Source organism: Anomaloglossus baeobatrachus, chromosome 1 (assembly GCF_048569485.1).
Source record: "Anomaloglossus baeobatrachus isolate aAnoBae1 chromosome 1, aAnoBae1.hap1, whole genome shotgun sequence".
Taxonomy (NCBI): Eukaryota; Metazoa; Chordata; class Amphibia; order Anura; family Aromobatidae; genus Anomaloglossus; species Anomaloglossus baeobatrachus.
In genome coordinates, this window is record NC_134353.1 from 241,297,717 (window position 1) to 241,318,501 (window position 20,785).

Below are 20,785 nucleotides of genomic sequence, written 5' to 3' on the forward strand. Positions count from 1 at the left end.
GCATCAATCTCTCCACCCACCACCACTGCTCCTTTTAAGGCAAAACTAGATCTTGTAGCCATTTGCCCATAATGTCCTTTCGGAATCTGACCTCCCAAACCTATGGGAATGACCCCACCTTACCTGGTGTTATTAACGCAACCTTAGTAGAATGAAGAACCGACCCGGCAAACAAAGGGGTAGATCTCTCTGGTACTACTGCTTTTTCATCAAATTTCCAATATATAATGGTATGTACCACGTGTGATTCATGTATACTGAGATTTGGTGCCCGCATTCTCATCAATGGTGTCATGGAGTCAGTGATTGGTCTATTGTTAATGATCTGTAATGCTTCACTCAGATTATCTCTCCATTGACCATATTGTGAATCGGATCCCTGATTTAATTTTTTGAGCATTTGATGTTAACAATCCGTTCATTCTTTCCACCAAACCAACGGAGCCCTTGTGGATAATATGGCATGTGAAATACCCATCTAATGTTGTTCTGTGTAGCATATTCTTTGACCTTTTGTCCTGTAAAGTGTGACCCATTCTCAGTTTGTATTTGTAGTGGGGACTGCTACTACTGAGTGATTATCTCCAGAGTTCTAAGTGTACTCCATTGAGTGGCTGATTTGCAAGGGAACCCTACCATCAGTCCCGAGAAGGTGTCTACAGCTGTGCAAACATATTTACATCCTCCACTTTCTGGCAAGGGACCAATGAAATCCATTTGCCAAATTTGAGCTGGTAGCTGGCCTCTTCCTATGTGTTCCATGACTGTGTGTGGTACCCCTCGTTTTTGTGAATGTTGACACACTGGGCACTGCAATATGACTTGTTTTATTATATCATATGTAAAAGGAATACCTCTCTCCTGGGCTCACCTGTAAGTGGCTTTTTCTACCAGGTGTCCACTTTTCTGATGTGCCCAAATGGCTGTACCTTGCAGTCAAGATTCTTTGTCTTTTTCGCCTTCAGTGGATGTATTGAGCATTGCAGCTGCTTTATCTGCCTCGGAATTAAACAGACGTTCAAGTGAGTCAATAGGTACCTGTGCATCTACATCAGGGGTGGGCAATTAATTTTCCCATGGGGCCGCATGAGAAGTTGGGATGGTTTTAGAGGGCCGGACTAATATAATTAACTCTGTTCTACTAATTATATTATATATATATACAGTCAGGGCCAGAAATATTTGGACAGTGACACAAGTTTTGTTATTTTAGCTGTTTACAAAAACATGTTCAGAAATACAATTATATATATAATATGAGCTGAAAGTGCACACTCCCAGCTGCAATATGAGAGTTTTCACATCCAAATCGGAGAAAGGGTTTAGGAATCATAGCTCTGTAATGCATAGCCTCCTCATTTTAAAGGGACCAAAAGTAATTGGACAAGGGACTCTAAGGGCTGCAATTAACTCTGAAGGCGTCTCCCTCGTTAACCTGTAATCAATGAAGTAGTTAAAAGGTCTGGGGTTGATTACAGGTGTGTGGTTTTGCATTTGGAAGCTGTTGCTGTGACCAGACAACATGCGGTCTAAGGAACTCTCAATTGAGGTGAAGCAGAACATCCTGAGGCTGAAAAAAAAGAAAAATCCATCAGAGAGATAGCAGACATGCTTGGAGTAGCAAAATCAACAGTCGGGTACATTCTGAGAAAATAGGATTTGACTGGTGAGCTTGGGAACTCAAAAAGGCCTGGGCGTCCACGGATGACAACAGTGGTGGATGATCGCCGCATACTTTCTTTGGTGAAGAAGAACCCGTTCACAACATCAACTGAAGTCCAGAACACTCTCAGTGAAGTAGGTGTATCTGTCTCTAAGTCAACAGTAAAGAGAAGACTCCATGAAAGTAAATACAAAGGGTTCACATCTAGATGCAAACCATTCATCAATTCCAAAAATAGACAGGCCAGAGTTAAATTTGCTGAAAAACACCTCATGAAGCCAGCTCAGTTCTGGAAAAGTATTCTATGGACAGATGAGACAAAGATCAACCTGTACCAGAATGATGGGAAGAAAAAAGTTTGGAGAAGAAAGGGAACGGCACATGATCCAAGGCACACCACATCCTCTGTAAAACATGGTGGAGGCAACGTGATGGCATGGGCATGCATGGCTTTCAATGGCACTGGGTCAGTTGTGTTTATTGATGACATAACAGCAGACAAGAGTAGCCGGATGAATTCTGAAGTGTACCGGGATATACTTTCAGCCCAGATTCAGCCAAATGCCGCAAAGTTGATCGGACGGCGCTTCATAGTACAGATGGACAATGACCCCAAGCATACAGCCAAAGCTACCCAGGAGTTCATGAGTGCAAAAAAGTGGAACATTCTGCAATGGCCAAGTCAATCACCAGATCTTAACCCAATTGAGCATGCATTTCACTTGCTCAAATCCAGACTTAAGACGGAAAGACCCACAAACAAGCAAGACCTGAAGGCTGCGGCTGTAAAGGCCTGGAAAAGCATTAAGAAGGAGGAAACCCAGTGTTTGGTGATGTCCATGGGTTCCAGACTTAAGGCAGTGATTGCCTCCAAAGGATTCACAACAAAATATTGAAAATAAAAATATTTTGTTTGGGTTTGGTTTATTTGTCCAATTACTTTTGACCTCCTAAAATGTGGAGTGTTTGTAAAGAAATGTGTACAATTCCTACAATTTCTATCAGATATTTTTGTTCAAACCTTCAAATTAAACGTTACAATCTGCACTTGAATTCTGTTGTAGAGGTTTCATTTCAAATCCAATGTGGTGGCATGCAGAGCCCAACTCGCGAAAATTGTGTCACTGTCCAAATATTTCTGGACCTCACTGTGTATATGTACATGTGTGTGTGTATATGTATATATATATATATATATATATATATATAATATATATGTGTGTATGTGTGTGTGTATATGTATATATATGTATATATATTGTGAGACTGTGACCGGGCTGGTCCATGACGACCGGTACGTCTCACCCCGGTTGTGCTCCCTCCATGTATAGAAGGCAATTCCACTCCAGGGTTAATCCTGTTTCCCTACAGGCTGAAGTGAGGGTTAAAAGGAAACAGGAATATGGGCGTGGGCCCCCTAGTGTGTGAGGGAGTGAACACAACTCCCTGAGTATCTGCCGGAGAAACAAGTGTATGCTGTATTGGACTATGCTGTATTGGACTTGTGGTTTGTGCAATAAACCTTGTGCTGTGACCCTTGGTGCCTAGATCCCGTGTCTTCTGCTACGCAGCCGACCACGCTACCTCACATATGGTGGAGAATCGGCGGGCATGCCAGCCCGGTGAGGTGTAGCTTCCATTTCTGGTGACCCGGTAGCACATGTCCTGGATTCAAGCGGCTATACTACAGCCCAAACCCGGCGACGCTATGGAGGACATACTAAAGCAGCTGGTTCAGGCCAATGCACGTCAGCAGCAAGCCTTGCAATTGCAGGAATAAAGACACCAAGAACAGATGGTTCTCCTGGCCAAGTCGATCCGTGGCGGACCGACAGCAACAACCCCGGGACCGGGTGACGACGGCAGCGTCCGGAAAACGGTGAGACAAGCGTTGCAAAAGATGTACCCCGGGGGATGATGTGGAAGCGTTCCTGGCGGTGTTTGAGCGGGTGGCCGAGCGGGAAAAGCTGCCGACCCCCCAGTGGGCTGAGGTATTGTCGCCCTATCTGACGGGGGAGCCCCAAAAAGCATACCTGGACCTCTGTACCGAGGACGCCATAGACTATGTGACCCTGAAAGCCGAAATACTTGCTCGGTTGGGGGTGAATACCTATGTACAGGCTCAGCGGGTAAATCAGTGGTTCTATGAGGAAGCCAAACCCGTACGCTCCCAGGCCTATGACTTGTTGCATCTGGTAAAGAAGTGGTTGCAGCCTGACACTCTGAGCCCTGTGCAAATGGTGGAAAGGGTAGTGGTGGATCGCTTTGTGCGTACCTTACCCGTCACCATTCAACGGTGGGTGGGACAGGGCGACCCAAGTACCCTGGACCAATTAGTAGGTCTGGTGGAGCGGCATGTGGCTACGCAGGACTTGATACGGGACACTGAGACTTTGCGTGCCGCCCGTCGGTCCGGCCCCTCCAAGCCTCGGGCCAAGGACCCACCGCTGACACCGGTGCGGGAGTCCGTTACCGTCCCGTCTGAGGTCGCGCCCGCCGTCCCTGCGGTCCGGAAGGCTATGTACCCTAAACGACAACTCGTCAAGGAGGTATCCTTCCCTATTAGATGTTGGCGGTGCCAGCGGGTGGGACATATGGAGGCCCAGTGTCCACTCACCACGGAGCCCATGGATTGTGGGGTTACCCGGCGGGGTTCAATGTATGCTCAGGCAGTATATACCGCGGACCTTGTCTCCCCGGAGACTGAGCCCCACTTGTGCCAAATACAGGTGAATGGACGTCCGGTTACAGGCTTGTTGGATTCCGGAAGCTTAGTGACCCTTGTGCGATCAACTCTAAGGGCTAACATAAAGGCCACAGGACGTACCGTGGGGGTGGTTTGCATACATGGGGACCGACGAGACTATCCCACGGGGGTTGTCACCATCACAGCACCCTGCGGACAGGTGCAACATGAGGTGGGACTTATGAACTCTCTTCCCTATGACGTGATCCTAGGAAGGGATCTGCCGTATTTTTGGACTCTATGGAAGGGGCCTCCTAAGTCCCTTCAGGTATTGGACCGTCCGGGACCTGAGCCCGACAATCCCGAATCCGAGACGCCTGCCGTAGGGGTCCCCATGATAGGGACAGAGTGTGAACCCGATAGGTCGCCCCTAGAGGTATTGGCAGGAGAGGCTGGGATGGTCGAGCCCATCCCGGAGTTGGAGGCGTCCCCGGATACGTTTGGGACAGCCCAACTCCAGGACCCTACATTAATACATGCCCGGAGTCGGGTGACAGTGGTTGACGGGGTGGCACAGCTACCCGGTGCCCAGGTAAGGTACCCCCATTTCGCCCTTAAGCAGGATTTACTCTACCGGGTAGATGAAATAAGGGGCGTGGGGGTAGAGCAGTTGGTGGTGCCCCAGCCGTATCGCCGGCGGGTCCTCGACTTGGCTCATAAACACCTGATGAGTGGCCACCTGGGGGTCAAGAAAACGCAGGAGCGAATATTGCAAAGGTTCTATTGGCCCGGGGTCTTCAGGGAGGTAAAACGGTTCTGTGAAACCTGCCCGGAGTGTCAGCTTACCGCACCCCTGGCCCACTTTCGCAGTCCGTTGGTGCCCTTACCCATTATAGAAGTCCCTTTTAAACGGATAGGGATGGATCTGGTGGGGCCCCTCGTAAAGTCCGCTCGAGGGCACCAACACATCCTAGTGATCGTTGACTATGCCACCCGGTATCCCGAGGCGATACCTCTCAGACATACTGCAGCAAAGCTTATAGCTCGGGAGTTGTTTGCTGTGTTCTGCCGAGTGGGGTTGCCCAAGGAGATCCTTACGGATCAGGGGACCCCGTTCATGTCTAAAGTGACCAAAAAGCTATGCCGGCTACTCCAGATCAAGCAGTTGCGTACGTCTGTGTATCATCCTCAAACGGACGGTTTAGTCGAGCGTTTCAATAAAACCCTGCAAACCATGCTCAAAAGGGTGATTTCAAAAGACGGGAAAGACTGGGATATGATGCTTTCCTATTTGATGTTTGCCATCCGAGAGGTGCCACAGGCATCCACGGGGTTTTCGCCTTTTGAGTTGTTATACGGGCGACATCCCCGGGGATTGTTGGACCTGGCAAAAGAAACCTGGGAGCAGGAGCCCACCCCCCATAAAAGTGTGATTGAACACATTTTAGGAATGCAGAACCGCATAAGCGCGGTGATGCCAATTGTGAAGGAGCATTTACAGGAGGCTCAGGCCGCGCAAAGCGGCTGCTACAATAGACAAGCCACCGTGCGGACCTTTAAACCGGGGATCGGGTGTTGGTATTAATCCCCACGGCGGAGAGTAAATTCCTGGCTCAGTGGCAAGGCCCCTACGAGATAAAGGAAAGAAGCGAGGTAGTCAACTATAAGGTATTGCAGCCCGGTAGGCAGAAACCTGAACAAATACCAATACCATGTCAACCTGTTAAAACCTTGGCAGGAACGGGAAAGCCTGATGGTTGATTTTTCCCCATCTCCCTCCTCTTCGGGTCGTTCAACCCCGGCTCCAGCACCCTCCGGAGAGGACGAACCGGAAGTAAGGATTGGAGAAGCCCTCACCAAGCAACAGAGGCGAGAGGCCAGACGGCTGGTTCAGCAGAACCCCGATGTCTTCTCCGAGCTGCCTGGTAGGACAAGTCTGATACGACATGACATTGTCACCGAGCCTCACCTGAAGGTACGCCTGAAGTCATACCGGGTACCGGAGGCTCGAAGACAAGCCATATCAGAGGAAGTGAAGACAATGCTACGACTAGGGGTCATCGAAAAATCCCGGAGTGAATGGGCTAGTCCTATTGTCCTAATACCAAAACCCGATGGCTCCTTAAGGTTCTGCAATGACTTTAGGAGATTGAACGAAATATCCAAGTTCGATCTCTACCCCATGCCCCGGGTGGATGAGCTGATTGATAGGCTGGGACAGGCGCGATACTTCACCACGCTCGACCTGACCAAGGGGTACTGGCAGGTGCCACTGACGGAGTCCGCAAAGGAGAAAACCGCTTTTGTTACGCCAGAGGGTCTCTTCCACTATGTTGTCTTGCCTTTTGGGTTACACGGCGCTCCGGCCACATTCCAGAGGTTGATGGACTTGGTGCTGGAACCCCACCAGGCGTATGCATCAGCGTACCTTGATGACATCATTATTTACAGCTCCGATTGGCAGACCCACTTGGAACAGGTACAAGCGGTGGTGGACGCGCTCCGAACAGCCGGATTGACAGCCAATCCCAAGAAATGTGCGTTGGGGCTCCCGGAAGCCCGCTACTTGGGCTACGTAATAGGCCAAGGAGTGATTAAGCCCCAAATTAACAAAGTGGAGGCGATCCAGAAGTGGCCTAGACCCCTGACCACGAAGCAGGTTAGGGCTTTCCTGGGTATTGTGGGGTACTACAGGAGGTTTGTAAAGGATTTTGCGGGACTATCAGCCCCCTTGACGGACCTTCTCAAAGGCAAGAAGTCCGTCATGGTGCGCTGGACTCCGCAGGCCGAGGACTCCTTCCGGGCCCTGAAGGGGGTCCTGTGCGGACAGCCCGTTCTTGTCAACCCTGATTTCCGGAAGGAGTTCATAGTGCAGACTGATGCCTCTGAGGTCGGCCTGGGGGCAGTGCTGTCTCAGGTGGTTCAGGGGGAGGAACACCCCGTCACCTTCTTGAGTAGGAAGCTCACCCCTCCTGAGCGGAATTATAGCGTAGTGGAGAAGGAGTGCCTGGCGATTAAGTGGGCCTTGGAGTCCCTACGCTATTACCTGCTGGGACGGCAATTTCGCTTGGTGACTGATCACTCTCCGCTGGTCTGAATGAGGTCCGCCAAGGAACGGAATGCCCGGGTTACCCGGTGGTTCCTTTCTCTGCAGAACTTCTGTTTTACGGTTGAACACCGGGCCGGTAGGTTGCAGGGCAACGCCGATGCCTTGTCCCGCGGCCCGTGTTTGATGGCGGGAGTTCAACCCCGCACGCTTGAACTGAGGAGGGGGTATGTGAGACTGTGACCGCGCTGGTCCATGACGGCCGGTACGTCTCACCCCGGTTGTGCTCCCTCCATGTATAGAAGGCAATTCCACTCCAGGGTTAATCCTGTTTCCCTACAGGCTGAAGTGAGGGTTAAAAGGAAACAGGAATATGGGCGTGGGCCCCCTAGTGTGTGAGGGAGTAAACACAACTCCCTGAGTATCTGCCGGAGAAACAAGTGTATGCTGTATTGGACTATGCTGTATTGGACTTGTGGTTTGTGCAATAAACCGTGTGCTGTGACCCTTGGTGCCTAGATCCCGTGTCTTCTGCTACGCAGCCGACCACGCTACCTCACAATATATATGTGTATATATATATGTATATATATATATATATATATAGATGTGTGTATATAATATAATATATATACACATACACACAATGTATACATACATACACACACACAATCCCCATATACTACATCACTACACCCGCCGCATACTACACCTGTAATATACATCCCTATACACTACACCTGTAATAAACTACACCTCTATATACTATACCACTATATACTACATCACTACACCCCTATATACACCTGTATTATACTACACCACTACACCCCTTTATACACCTGTATTATACTACACCCCTACACCCCTATATACACCTGTATTATACTACACCCCTATATACACCTGTATTATACTACACCACTATATACACACCTTTATTATACTACACCACTACATACACCTGTAATATACTACACCACTATATACACCTGTAATATACTACACCACTACATACACCTGTATTATACTACACCCCTATATACACCTGTATTATACTACACCACTATATACACCTGTATTATACTACACCAATATATACACCTGTATTATACTACACCCCTATATACACCTGTATTATACTACACCACTACATACACCTGTATTATCCTACACCACTATATACACCTGTATTATACTACACCCCTATATACAGTGCCTACAAGTAGTATTCAACCCCCTGCAGATTTAGCAGGTTTACACATTTGGAATTAACTTGGCATTGTGACATTTGGACTGTAGATCAGCCTGGAAGTGTGAAATGCACTGCAGCAAAAAATAATGTTATTTCTTTTTTTTTTTTTTTAAATTGTGAAAAGTTTATTCAGAGGGTCATTTATTATTCAACCCCTCAAACCACCAGAATTCTGTTTGGTTCCCCTAAAGTATTAAGAAGTATTTCAGGCACAAAGAACAATGAGCTTCACATGTTTGGATTAATTATCTCTTTTTCCAGCCTTTTCTGATTAATTAAGACCCTCCCCAAACTTATGAACAGCACTCATACTTGGTCAACATGGGAAAGACAAAGGAGCATTGCAAGGCCATCAGAGACAAGATCGTGGAGGGTCACAAGGCTGGCAAGGGGTACAAAACCCGTTCCTCCTTGGGCAATTCAATTAAGTTGGCCCGCCCTCATTAGGTATTTAAACTTCACTGCGGCTCTGTTTCATTCCATTCAACCACTGATCTCCCAAGGCACAGGTAATGGTTTGGCGCTTTGTCTCTCTATGGGATCCTTTTCCTTTTTACCTACTTTTGACCGCTATGTTTTTACTTTCCAGTTACCTTATTAGCGGTACTTGCTTCTCACATCCTCACTAGGATTCTCCACTTTTGTGCCATTTGAGGTAATTTAATAAGTTTACTGCTATATGCAGATGTATTCCTTCGCTACTTCTTTTTATGTATAAGTTTTATCTTTGTCCCATAGATAAATTATACTATATTATGTCATAAAATACCTCCTTTTTTATGGGGAGATCTTTGATTGAGAAATTTTCAGATGTATGCTCCATTTAGGAGAATTTATATACATGTAAAATTCTTTTATACATTTGAAAAAAGTTTTTTCTTTCTCTTTGTATCTAATATATGGGCCTTTGTTCTAGATAAAAACCTTTGCGAAGTCCAAAGATATTCTTCACAAGACAAAATAATTTCTTGGGCTTAATTAGGTATATATGATGTTACCATGATTTATATAGATATGACTGATAATATCTTATGTATTTATGGTACTAATAATTGTACATGTTTTCACTTTCTTTATTTAGTTTTGAAAAAGGCATTTTTTTGCCGAAACGTCAAAAAATAAAAAACTGAATAAAACAACTATTCCACGTTTCATCATTGTGTGCCGGGGTTTTCCATTTTCTATTACACGTTATTTCCCCTGAGCACCTTCCTCAGTGAGCCGGACTTTCACTCAGTGTTTTTTCCATGGATATACCTGGCAGATCTATCCGTGAACCAGGCGTGCCTCTGTTGATCTTCTGATAAGTCTGAATAGCTCTGTCCCCATTTGACTGGAGATTCTTCCATTTGAGCTGCTTGGAGAGGATTCACTCCAGGATCCTCTGATATTTCAGCAATTTTTTCTTGTGAGGTGGCAACTCCACCTTCTCTTTTCTTTGCCCTTTTTGAAATGTACCATTTCCATTTAATGTTACTTTGTTCCTGGGCATGTCCTACCCTGTTAGTTTTAGGGTTTGATAATACCCATTGCATTATGGGTATCTGAGGTCTTAATAGGACTACATGTCCTATTGTCATTTGTTCAGTATCCACTAGCGCCCAGTAGCACACTGTTGCTCAAATGGGGTACATTTTTCTGCATTTGGTAATTTACGGTTCCAAAAGCCAAGGGGAACTCTTTTTGCCCCTTGCTTTTGCCACAATGACCAATTTGCATACAGGTGTTGCACGGAAACATGTATTTCAATGTCCACTTTTTTAATTGGCCACAAGTCTACTTTGGCCATTTCGAAAGCATTTTGTTGTTCCTCACCCCATTCAAATTCATACTTTTTCCAAGTCACTTTGTACAATGGAGCCATCAATTGCCCCAAATGTGGGATATGTTGTCTCTAGAAGCCAAAAAGACCAATGTATGATTGGGTTTCTTATTTTGACTTTGGAATAGGGAAATTGATTATTTTCTGTCTTGCCTTGGGCAAAATTTCCCTATGTCCCTTGTTCCATTGGATTCCTAGAACTTGACCGATTTAGCTGGTCCTTGGACCTTAGCATCATTAATCTCCCACCCTTTGGATCTCAGGTGAGAGAGTAATTTGGTCAGCTGATCTTTTACTGACTCTTCATCTTTACCTTGTATCATTATATCATCGATATAATGAGAAAACTGCATTTCATACAGGTGTTCGGCCACCGTTCGGTGACAGATATGACAGTTGGACTATGAATCCAACCCTGAGGCAACCTGGTGAAAGTGTATTGTCTCGCTAGCCATGTGAAGGCAAACTGATCTTGCGCCTTCTCTTCTATGGGTATTGTGAAAAAGGCATTAGCCAAATCCAAATCTATCAAAGCATACCAGGTGCCATCATGACTTTCAATATTTTCAACAATAGTGATAGTATCAGGAACAGCAGCGTTCAAGGGAGGAGTATGCTTATTCAAGTCCCAGTAATCCGCTGTCATTCTCCATGATCCATCACTCTTTTTTACTGGCCAAATTGGGTTATTCCAGGCAGTAGTTGTAGGACGCATTACTCCTACTCCCGGGAATGAATAAGAGCGACAGTAAGGATTTTTGCAGTTTCGAAAGTGAGAAATGGACGGATTCTGTAGATGTTTTTAACATGCAGGTGACATAAGCGAGTGAGTGATTGTATATGGGGAATGAAGAAGAGTTGTGAGTCGGGACATCATGTTTTGATGTTCTGCATTTTTGTTTATATGCTTTTTTTTTGGTGTTCTTTAGGGGAGTTTTGGTGTTCTCAACGGGAGATTCTTGACTAGCCGATTTCTCCTGGGGATATGGGATCAGTCATAAAGTCCTCTAGATTGCTTAAGGCGCTGGTCCCAGATGGGTTTTTGGTTGAATTTTATAAACTACTACAACCCTTACTCCTTACTTTACTTCCCTTTTCAATCATATTGTTAAAGGGAACCTGTCATCAGAAATTTGGCTTTCAACCTAAATGTTTCCCCCTCTGCAGCTCCTGGGCTGCATTCTAGTAAGGTTTCTATACTTTTTGTGCCCCCTTTTAAACCAAAATAAATACTTTATAAAGTTATACCTTTTGGTATGAAAATCTTGTAAATTCTCCATGGGGGCGGGCCTTCTGGTGTCCGTTGCTGTCCCTTACGCCGTCCCCCCACACTCCAAATCATCCCTCAGGACGCCGCCCACTGCGCCCGAGGTCCCGTGCACGCCAGGACACCTGGTGACGTGGTCGCAGGCACGAGAGTATGGGCGGCGCTGTGATTGCATCGCAAGTGCCCGCCCATACTCTCATGGCCGCGCTCTCCCCTCTGTACGTAGCTCAGATCCTCTCCGCTTCTCCTGTGATGGCCTGCCCCGCTCCTCCCATCTATTTCCTGCTGCAGGGTACGATGGGAAGGAGGTGACGTTTGGTCATTTGGCCGGCGCAGAACGCTGGAGGAAGAGGGGAAAGTGCGGTCATGAGGTTATGGGCGGCACTTGCTGATGACACAGCACCGCCTATAACCTCGTGCCTGCGCAAAACGTCACCAGCGGTCACACGTGCACGCAGTGCACAGTCCCGCTACAGTTGCACAGCGCATGCGCGGGACCTCAGGCGCCCAGGGGTGGCGTCCTGAGGTTTGAAATTCAGCGTTCGGAGGCGGCGTAAATCGGCAGGAGGACAGTAACGGACACCAGGCAGCCCGCCCCCATGGATAATTTACGAAATTTACATACGAAAAGGTACAACTTTATAAAGTGTGTATTTTGGTATAAAAGGGGCCAGAAAAACTAGAGGAACCTTGCTAGAATGCAGCCCAGGAGCTGCAGAAGGGGGAACTTTTAGGTTTATAGCTAAATTTCTGATGACAGGTTCCCTTTAATTCTGCCTCTCTGCGTGATCGCTGTAACGAGGTTTGTTTGTCCTTGTTGTTGAAGCCAGGCAAAGACCTACTTCTCCCTGCCTCATATCGCCCAATCTCACTTCTAAGGCTATGTGCGCACTTACCGGATTTTGCCGCGGATTTTTTGCGGTTTTGCTGCATGTTTCGCTGCAGAAAATGTTCATAACATCTCTGCAGTGAATCACCAGCAAAACCTATGGGAAAAAAAAATCCTGTGCGCACTAGGCGGAATTTGACAGCTGCATGTTTTGCTGCGGGATTCCCGCAGCAAAAACAGTTGCATGTCAATTCTTTTCCGCACGTCGCTGCGGGATTTCACTACATTGACTCCAATGTTAATTGTGAAATCCCGCAGGGAATAACGTAGGCAGCAAATTCTGTGCGGTTCACTGCGTTTTCCTGCGTTATTCCCTGCGGTATTTCGCGGTTTACCTCCGGTAATGTACATCGCCTGTCTGCAGTTTTGCAGGGAAGTGATGTCATTACAGGAAGAGGAAGCGGAGCAGAGAGTAAACACACACAGATCACAGACACACACACAGACATCACAGACATAGAACACAGACATAGACACATAGAACACACATAGAAAGAAAACGGAAATATAGAAAACAAAGAACATGGGCTCCGCTGTATATTTACCGTCCAGCCGAGGTAAGCACACAGCGGCGGCCCGGTATTCTCAGGCTGGGGAGGGAGAGGGGCAGGATTAATGTCCCCCGCCTCACTCCCACCTCCCACAGCCGAGAATATCAGCCGCAGCTGCCCCGGCACTGTCGCATGCATTATGCGGCAGTACCGGAGTGTCCCTGACTCTTCCTGCCGCCGTGTAGCAGTGGCGGTCAGGGTAATACAAGGGGTTAATGGTGGTGGATCACCGCCATTAACTCCAGGCTTGATCATGTCAGCGTCTATGTGACAGCTGACATGATCAACCCGTAAGTACAGTGAAAAAACACAGACACCGAAAAATCATTTATTTTAAATAAAACAAACAAGCCTCGTTCACCATTTTATTAACCCCTCCCGCACCAAAGCTCCGGCGTAACCCACAGCTCCGGCGTCCTGCGCTGCTTACATCCAGCCGCGACTGTCACAGACACAGCGCTGAATGAAAGCAGCAGACAGCAGAGGTAATTACCGGTCATTTCCCACGGCCGGTAATGTGAACTCACTGCCGACCGTGGGAAATGTAGCGATCTGTCCTCTATCTATCTATCTATCCCTCTATCTATTCTTCTGTCTATCTATCTACCTCTATCTATCTATCTCAGAATTAAATGACTTTTTTTTTTAAATTGAATGCAATAAAGCACATCACAACCCGCACGCGGCAATACCGCGAACAATACCGCGGTGAAACCGCAGCAAACTGCGGCAAACCGCATGCGGTTTTCAGGTGCGGTTTGCCGCGGTTTTTTTTTACCACGGGTGCGGTAATCTTTGAGAGCATGCGGAATTTTCTCAAGAAAATTCCATTTCCCAGTGCGCACAGAGCCTAAATGTTGATTTTTAAACTGCTTACTAAAATCATGCCTAGGCTGCAGTCCATGCGACTTTACTCCATCTCAAACAGGTTTTGTTCATGGAAGGTCTATTACCGTTAATATTAAGACAGCATTGGCTGCTATTGTACATACAGTGCCCTGCGAAAGTATTTGGCCCCCTTGAATTTTTCAACCATTTCCCACATTTCAGGCTTCAAACATAAAGATAAATGTTTTAATGTTATGGTGACGAATCAACAACAATTGAGACACAATTGTGAAGTTGAACAATATTTATTACTTATTTTAAATTTTTGTAAAAAAAAAACGGAATAGTGGTGTGTGCAATATTATTCGTCCCCTTTAAGTTAATACTTTGTAGCGCCACCTTTTGCTGCGATTACACCTGCAGTCTCTTGGGGTATGTCTCTATCAGTTTTGCACATCGCGAGACTGAAATTCTTGCCCATTTTTCCTATAGCTCGAGCTGAGTGAGGTTGGATGGAGAGCGTTTGTCAACACAAGTTTTCAGCTCTTTCCACAGATTCTCGATTGGGTTCAGGTCTGGACTTTGACATACTGTATTTCCGTTTGTCTTTTTACTTTATCCCAGATGTATGTTTGTTTTGCCTTCATTTCAATAAACACGGTTTTTAAAAAAAATATATATATTGTTTTGAGTGCTTTCTCATATCCACCTAAAAAAACGTATGTACAAACCTCAAAGGTGTAATTAATTGCATGCCGCAGTTTCTGTAGATGAGGTTTCTGCGACTGAAAATCATTTCGATTAGTGGTAACAGGGCTTGTACAAATCCCCCTTCTCCTTGTCAAAACAAGCTCCTTCAGATGTACAGAACCTATGTATAGCCACAAGAATTTCTGCCAGAAAATCTGCTTTGTGTGAATTCATCATTAAAGGGGTTTCCTCATTGTCATAAATAGGTATTTAAGGGACTTGTAAAAAAAAAAAAAAAAATACCCCTTGGTAATTATCTATGTTTTCTCAAGTGTTAATCTATTGTGTACTGCTTGTTTACTTGGCCACCTCTGTAGTCTAGCCAAGATGGCAAGTATCGGAGGCAAGGAGCACACACTGCTGTAAAGCTGGCCGACTCAATGGATCTGTGATCCACCAATGCCACAGAGATAAGCTGCGTCCGCTACATGAATTGGAGAGCACATAGTTCAGGCCATTAGGGTGACCATGCCACTGGTGAGAACTGTCAGGATCAGGAGCCCATCATCTCCCGGCAAGCTGGAAGCAAGGAGCCAGGGGAGCGGTGCTCCTGAAGATCAATGCTGAAAACAAGATTTCAATGGTGTCTGTAGATACTACATTTAGCATTTCTTTTCCTGCTTAGCCATTTTTAGCCATGTGGCTTATACAGTTGAAACGCACAGTGGCTGAAAACCCCATGACAGCTTGCTATGAAACAACTGCGGGTTGCCCAAAGATGTAAATTAAAGGGAACTTTAATTAAACAAAGAATAAAACCTGGGTGGAGGTCACGAGCTGATGGGATAAACCATTTGCTTCCCACAAAGGTGGAGGTAACACGCCACTAATGAAACTAATGAAAGAACAATTCTGAGAAAATACCCAATTCTTGAAATCCTGAAGTCTAAGGGGACTTTACACGCTGCGACATCGCTAATGCGATCTCGTTGGGGTCACGGAATTGGTGACGCACATCCGGCCGCATTAGCGATGCCGTTGCGTGTGACACCTATGAGCGATTTTGCATCGTCGTAAAAACGTGCAAAATCGCTCATCGGTGACATGGGGGTCCATTCTCGAAATATCGTTACTGCAGCAGTAACGAAGTTGTTCCTGATTCCTGCGGCAGCACACATCGCTCCGTGTGACACCGCAGGAACGAGGAAGCTCTCCTTACCTGCCTGCCGGCCGCTATGCGTAAGGAAGGAGGTGGGCGGGATGTTACCTCCCGCTCATCTCCGCCCCTCCGCTGCTATTGGGCGGCGGTTCAGTGACGCTGCTGTGACGTCGCTGTGACACCGCACTGACCGCCCCCTTAGAAAGGAGGCGGTTCGCCGGTCACAGCGACGTTGCTAGGCAGGTAAGTACGTGTGACGGCTCTGGGCGATGTTGTGCGCCACGGGTGTCGCACAACAGATGGGGGCGGGTACCCACACTAGCGATATTTGGACCGATATCGCAGTGTGTAAAGCGGCCTTAAGGCCGTGTTCACATGATACGTTCGCAATGTGTTTGTTGCTGTGCTTTTCCAAAAATGTGGAGACTGGCCCATGTTTTTAGAAAGCTGCATGGACCCAAAAAAAATGCATTGTGTGAACATGGCCTTCCAGTTTTACCTTAGAAATGTTTATTCGCATAGTAAGACAGGCTAATATTACACACACTAATAGCTCCCATAATGTCAGCATTTTCCTGGTAACACTCGTATGTACAGCTCAGATATAAAACCTCTCGTTCTCAGTACAAATGGCACAACGCACGCATAGATCTCTGGAAGTGACTTATTCACCGGAGGATTGCTGGGAGTGAAGCTCGTAAACATCTCTCCTGCCAACAAGCCCCACTTTGGGAGCGCAGCAGATGTGCAAGGTGACAGGCAGAAACTCATTAGCCATGTCTTAAATGTATGCTTTAAAATGTCATATACATTTATTGTATGTGCGGTAGTGTAATGGGACTCAGATTAATACCAACAATAATAATGATGATGATAGGCCTTTATCATCTCATTTATCACATGTACAAGGAGTGACATAGAAAACAAAGAATTTCTCCCATGGAATATGTTAATGTCATGAAGTCATGCTGTGCAAATGTCTGCCTGCACGAGAGAGAGCACTCTAAGAGGAGACCTCCTGAGAGGTTCCCTTCAAGGGAAAAAGCTCATCACAAGCAATTTATGGTGAACACAGAAATGCAGTGCAGATAAAGGTAATCTGGTAAGTGTCTGTAACCGGGGACTGCCATTTGAGATTTGGTATAACCAGTTTCCAATCTGGCCATTTGCCAAGTTCTGAAACTTTATTTTTCCACTGCTGGCTCTGTCTTTGGTGTGTGACAATCTGTAGTATACATGAATACCATTTTGGGTTACAAATGACACGCCCGCACCGGGGCCTGGGGTGACTCGTTACCGGGCCGCGGTTCTGTTTCTGGGATGCTGCGGTGGCGAGGCCCGGTTCTGTGACCCCGGCGGTGTCATTTAAATATGAAGGGGATGATGACAGTTATTCGTGACACCACCTGTGGTATGCAGCAAGTTAGGTGCCGCCGCTACGGGATGGGGACCTCTGGAGCAGAATGTGACGCAGCTTAGATGGTGCAGCTCTCCACAGGCACAGCTGGGCCCCAGGGCGGATGAGGGTAGTGGTAGGTGATGGCAGGGGTGCAGGTCCGGAAGCACAGGCAAATAAAGGCGCGACACAGGGATGCAGTCTCAAGGTTTTTACTCACTGTAGCAGGTTCCAAGGTAACAGAACTAGTCAGTGACCGCCTTTGGACTGCTGGGTTCCACTGTGATGGGCTCCAGCCGATCCCGGGTAATTTGGAGGTCAAGTTTGGTGCACCTTTCTTATGTACCTTCCCTGGTTATCTTCCTGCGCTGACTTCTCTCCCACCTGTGCTGCGCCTACGCACACTGTGCCCTGAGCCAGTGTCTGCGGGCCCTGTCGGGGTGGCTTGAAGCTCTATCCCTTGGCCCTATGTGGTCACCTTCCAGCGGATTCGTGTGCGGAGTTCGTTTTCATACTAAATGGTCCTCAGCCTCTGGTTTTACTAGCGGAGCACATTGGTTCTTCTCCTTTAGTCTAGGGACCAGTCCCCGATCTGCGGCCAAGTCCTTCCACTCCATTCCTGTATGTGGAACGAGGCCACGGAAGTATGGCGCACTTACCGTGGTCTCTAGGACCCCTTCTGTCTTGTGCTCGGGCCGAACTGCACCAGCTCCAAGCCATAGGTCTTCACTCCTCCACATCTCCTTCTAACTGCCTGACACTACAGTGTTCCCAACTAACTAGACTCCACCCCCAGGCCCTGTTGGATTACGGGGAGGGAGATACCATCACCAGAGGTGGCTATACATAGCATTTATGGAAACAAGCCCTAACCCTGACCAGGTGGAGAGTTGCTAATTGAGGTGTTGTGTGTTTTATTTTCATACCGGTGGACGACCTCCTCCGTACCCAGGATGGGATACCACACCTCTGGCTGAGGTGCAGTACCTTTATGGCAACTGAAGCCTCAGGGGCGCCACACACACGTTGTTTTGATTGCTTTTTATCACATTATATGGGGGGGTGAAAATCGGCGTCTGGCATGTCAATTTTTTCTCTTTACGGTATTTACCATACGGGTTAATTAATTTACTTTAATATATCAGACTTTAAGGATGCTAGAATACAACATATGTTTATTTCATTTTTAAACTTTTTTCTCCCTTCGTTTTTATTTTTTTTTTTTGTTTCTTAGTGGACTCAATCACTTGTTCTATAGACTGCAATACTAAGTTATCGTATCATATAGAAAAAATGGTTATCTATGAAGTCCAGCATATGGCTAACTCCAGTCACTGCTGTTACCGGCAGGTGCTGGCTGTATAAGACAACCAGCACCTGCTATGTATGGAGCAGCAAGTCACACATCAGGAATGAGGTAAACAGGGCTGTGGAGTTAAATGGACTAATTAAATGGACTACAACTCCTAAAATATATAATAAATTAGGTGCAGTGGTTCAATGCAGTATGCGATTAATGTTTTTCATAAGAATTTGGGAAAGTTATGAAATGTCCTATAAATATCTGCTCTATTCCTGATTAAAGGCTCTAGGATTTTAGTTGAGATGAATCTGTGCTGAACTTCAGCTACATGATATAAGTAATAATGTTACCATTTTACTACAATAAGTTTATCACAAACATAAGTCACATACAGTTGAAACCAGAAGTTTACATACATTATATAAAAAGACACGTATGCATGTTTTTCTCACTATCTGACTTGAAATCAGAATAAACTTTTCCCATTTTAGGTCAATTAGGAACCAAAATGATTTATTTTTGCCAAATGCCAGAATAATGAGAGAGAGAAAATGTTTTTAAGGCATTTTAATTACTTTCTGCAAAGTCAAAAGCTTAAATACACTAAGGGTGGTGTCACACACAGCGACGACGACAACAACGTCGCTGCTACGTCACCATTTTCTGTGACGTAGCAGTGATGTCCCGTCGCTGTGTGTGACATCCAGCAACGACCTGGCCCCTGCTGTGAGGTCGCTGCTCGTTGCTGAATGTCCAGCTTAATTTTTTGGTCGTCGCTCTCCCGCTGTGACGCACACATTGCTGTGTGTGACAGCGAGAGAGCGATGAAATGAAGCGAGCAGGGAGCCTGAGCCGGCATCTGGCAGCTGTGGTAAGCTGTAACCACGGTAAACATCGGGTAACCAAGGGAAGACCTTTCCCTGGTTACCCGATATTTACCTTCGTTACCAGCGTCCGCCGCTCTCGCTGCCAGTGCTGGCTCCTGCTCTCTGCACATGTAGCTGCAGTACGCATCGGGTAATTAACCCGATGTTTACTGTTGCTAGGAGTGCATGGAGCCAGCGCTAAGCAGTGTGCGCGGCTCCCTGCTCTCTGCACATGTAGCTGCAGTACGCATCGGGTAATTAACCCGATGTGTACTGTAGCTAGGAGTGCAGGGAGCCAGCGCTAAGCAGTGTGCGCGGCTCCCTGCTCTCTGCACAGCGACGCGTGTCGTTATGATCGCTGCTGCGTCTGCTGTGTTTGACAGCTAAGCAGCGATCATAACAGCGACTTACAAGGTCGCTGTTGCGTCACAGAAAATGATGACGTAACAGCGACGTCGTTGTCGCTGTCGCTATGTGTGAACCCAGTCCAAGAGTAGTATGCCTTTAAACAATATGAGGCAGTCCATATGTTGATGTCATGTCTTTGGAAGCGTCTTATAGATAGTGGATGTAAACGTGTCTGGTTTCAACTGTATGATGGAGTCAGAGTTGGAGTCAGAATCAGGGAATTTGAGGAGTCTGAGTTGGTGGTTTGACTTACCGACTCCACAGCCCTGGAGATAAAGAGCACCTGTACTTTCACAAAAAAAAACAACACATGGCTCTGCTGCCCTCATCCCCAACAACATGCTAAATCTGCTTTTGATACACATATTAGTCTAAGGACCTGTGCACACAACGTGTTTTTTATCGCATATTTGCCGCAGTTTTGCTGCAGAAAATGTTCATAACCTTGCTGCAGTCCTTCCCCAGCAAAACCTGTGTTAAAAAAAATTACTGTGCGCACACTGCGTTTTTTTTTCACCAGCAGGAATTTCCGCTGCTGAAAAGAATTACCATGTCACTTCTTTTCCGCAGGTCCCTGCAGTTTGGAGGGCTGGCAGATCAATCACCCACTGACTCTGGGTCGGCGGAGGATTGATCCACGGTATCTGGCCAGATGCTGCTCCCCATATAAAGTTTATGGGGTAGGAGCAAGCGCTTCATACTCACCGATCACCAGTCGGCTGTCACACTGCTCCCGCGGTAGTTCTTTCATCTTCCAGAGCCAGCCGCTCATTAGTCTCATAACATAGTCACGCCTTCCCTGCTCACTGGTGGCTGTGATTGGTTGCAGTCAGACAGCTGTCACTCAGCGTGGGGGCGGTTCTGACTGCAACCAATCATAGACGCCGGTGGGCAGGTCTAGGTCTATAGCGTACAGCAAAGTAAATAAATAGTTTTAAAAAACGGCATGTGGTCCC

General features: G+C 46.7%; 1 protein-coding gene across 2 annotated transcripts in view; it reads left to right on the forward strand.

The window, feature by feature from the left end:
* SCLT1 (sodium channel and clathrin linker 1) overlaps positions 1-20,785 on the forward strand; it is a 317,891-nt gene that overhangs the window by 100,184 nt on the left and 196,922 nt on the right. The window lies entirely within an intron of this gene.